Source organism: Trichechus manatus, unplaced genomic scaffold (assembly GCF_000243295.1).
Source record: "Trichechus manatus latirostris isolate Lorelei unplaced genomic scaffold, TriManLat1.0 scaffold00481, whole genome shotgun sequence".
Lineage (NCBI taxonomy): Eukaryota > Metazoa > Chordata > Mammalia > Sirenia > Trichechidae > Trichechus > Trichechus manatus.
The window spans coordinates 72,654-75,033 of record NW_004444417.1 but is presented as its reverse complement, the minus strand read 5'-3'; the positions used below and the strand labels follow the sequence as shown (position 1 = coordinate 75,033).

General features: G+C 37.3%; 1 long non-coding RNA gene across 1 annotated transcript in view; it reads right to left on the bottom strand.

Annotated features, from left to right (window-relative positions):
* The window catches only part of LOC111819395 (uncharacterized), a 16,270-nt gene extending 14,402 nt beyond the window's left edge, over positions 1-1,868 (bottom strand). The window contains exons 1-2 of the long non-coding RNA XR_002823047.1: positions 1,786-1,868; positions 946-1,032 (exon numbers count right to left, since the gene is read on the bottom strand). This is a non-coding gene — a long non-coding RNA (uncharacterized LOC111819395). The remainder of the gene's footprint in view (positions 1-945; positions 1,033-1,785) is intronic.
* Positions 1,869-2,380: the final 512 nt, after the last annotated feature.

Below are 2,380 nucleotides of genomic sequence, written 5' to 3'. Positions count from 1 at the left end.
AAAGAATGTCTTTTGATTATTTCTTATTTTTTCATAGCAAGTTTAGTCTGGGAAAAAAAAACAACAACAAAAAACACTCTGCATACACTAATTTAAGGTCATATCAGGCCATAATGGTCCACCAGGTCAGAGGTGAGAGGCAAATGGAAAGCCTGTATCAATTTTGGAGGTGTAAATTCAGTGCTGAGTATCTATACTACTCACATGGCAACATGATCAACTGGCATCCAAAACTGAGTAAATCCTACATAGAGTATTAATCCTTTAGATCAGGATTAAGTATGTCTCATGCAAGGTAGCAATCATTCATATCTATCAGTCATATCAGTCGTTTCAAGCTTGCAAGAAATTTTTTACACTATTTAATCTAAATTTCCATCAGATTACAGATTTCTTTATAATATCTAATTAGTAGTTAATTAGTTTGCTATTGCAGCACCTTCAGGGTCAGGCAATTCATGCTCTGCTATACACATATATACATCTATTTTCAGGCAGCTGTGATAATTAAAAAGTTATTTGCTTTAAATTAAAACTGCTCTTTCAATATTTTCAATACTTATTCTTCTTGCTGAATATGAAGTACTTCCAATATCTGAAAAAGCTGTTCTTACCTTCTCCAAAGTTTTCTCCTTTCAAAACTAAGTATCATTAAGTCCTTTACATTTTCCTCTTATTCAAAGTATTCAGACCCTTCTCAATTCTGCTTATTAACATGCTCCTTGTTATCTTTCTTTCAAACTGAATTCCCCAGCACTAAGCAAAGAACTCCAGATCCAACGTGACCAGAGAAAAGTACAGTGGCATCCTTTGCTTATAAACTACTTCTGCATTGAGAAGTTCAGTATACGTGCATCATTGTTCTCAACCCAATGTCAAAAGGTTCAAGGAGGGGGAAAGTTCCCTTCAGATCAAATAGATGACTTCTACCTTATATTAACTTACCACTTTCATGTGTTTCATTAGCGATGGAATGATGAAAAGTAATCATTATCAGAATTGTAATATATTTCTTCATTCCAACTTGTGTATCTGAAAAATACATCCCAGATATGTTTATGGTTGACTTACAGACGAAATTCAGTGCTGATTCTTTGTCTTTTCTTTTCAAGGACACTCTAGACACATAGCCAGGCTCAGGTTTCCAAAGCAATCTGCTCTTTAAAAGAAACTTTTATCTCATTATTATGGAGGATGGTTGGAATGAGAGTGTTGAATTTCATTCCTACAGATAATTTTTACTACTTTTCAAATGTATTATCACCCTTATCTAGTGCCAATTTCTGGTCATAGTTTTTTAAAAAAATGACTTTCTAATAACATACAGAAAAAGTTGAACTAAACGGAAATCACTCTAAAAGTTTAAGGTATGAGTGTGGAGTAGAGAGAAGAAAAAGATTCAAATTGTCCTCACTGTCAGGAAGCATATTACCCAGAAGCATTATAGATAGGAAGAGGAGAAATATAAGGAGCGGGACAGTGTCCAAAAATTAGAGAGCCCTGGAAGAAGACGGGCAGGATAATGAGGTGGAAGAGAAAGCAGTGTCATGGGAGAGAAGTTAGTGAGCTATAAACTCTTCTGGGGCAGCTAATTAGGGAAGGAGAAGAAATGAGAAGACAGGTTGGCCAGGCTTGAGATTAACAAATGAAACTCCTAGGACTTGTGTCCTGGAAACTGCTCTTTGTGGTTCAGCAAACTTTCTTAGAGGCACTAGATGCAGAGACTCTTACACACACATACAAACAAACACAAAAAATAACAGTGGTAGCAACAATAAAACTCACCTTTTCTCTTGCTAGGCAGTAGCTCGGAAGGAGTCAGTTTCATGCCTGTGACTTTTTACCTCCAAGAACTTCCGCCTCTTTTGTGATCTGATTATAATCAGTGTTGGCGGAAGTGTGAAATGTCTTGTGCTTCTGATACAATCACAGAGGGGAGGGACTACACCAGGGGCAATATCCATAGGCCAGAGAGAAGATTCAGTCCCATAAACCAGGTTTTTTGCTAATGTGCTCTGCAGCTAGGTGGTAGAGTATGAAATTAACCCAGGAGCAGGGACAGAGATTCTGGACTCTGGTCCTCTGTCATGGATTGAATTGTGTCCCCCAGAAATATCTGTCAACTTGGTTGGATCATGATTACCAGTATTAAATGACTGTGTACCATTTTGTAATCTGATGTGATTTCCTTATGTGTTGTAAACTCACTACGATGTAATAAGATGGATTAGCAGCAGCTACATTGATCAGTTCTACAAGATTAGACAGTGTCTTAAGCCAATCTCTTTTGAGATATAAAAGAGAGATGCAAGCAGAGAGACATGGGGACCTCATACCACCAAGAAAGCAGTACCGGGACTACAGCATGTCCTTTGGACCT